Raw genomic sequence first — 334 nt, 5'->3', positions numbered from 1 at the left:
CTCCACCGTCGCATGCAGCGACGCATTCGCCTGCTCCACGGCTAGGAGTCGCTCCGACTAGAGCGCGCTAGTCCTCGAGGTGAGGCAGCTGGCGCACGACGTGCTTCAATTTATAAAGAGCGTCCGCAAAGCGATATGCTACTTCAGCATGACGCTCAACGGAGCTCCGATCACGAAGACCCTCGTCATCAAGGGCTCGAAGAGCATCACGAGCCACCGCCACCTGGTCTTGATCGCCCGCCACCGACTCTTCTCGATGAGAACGGTGACGTCCACTATCACGTGAAATTTTTAGTGAGACGACGTCGTCATCAGTGTCAAACCCAATATCTGA

Source organism: Plasmopara halstedii (genome assembly GCF_900000015.1).
Source record: "Plasmopara halstedii genome assembly, contig: Scaffold_3094, whole genome shotgun sequence".
Classification (NCBI taxonomy): domain Eukaryota; phylum Oomycota; class Peronosporomycetes; order Peronosporales; family Peronosporaceae; genus Plasmopara; species Plasmopara halstedii.
This window is presented reverse-complemented; position numbering follows the sequence as displayed.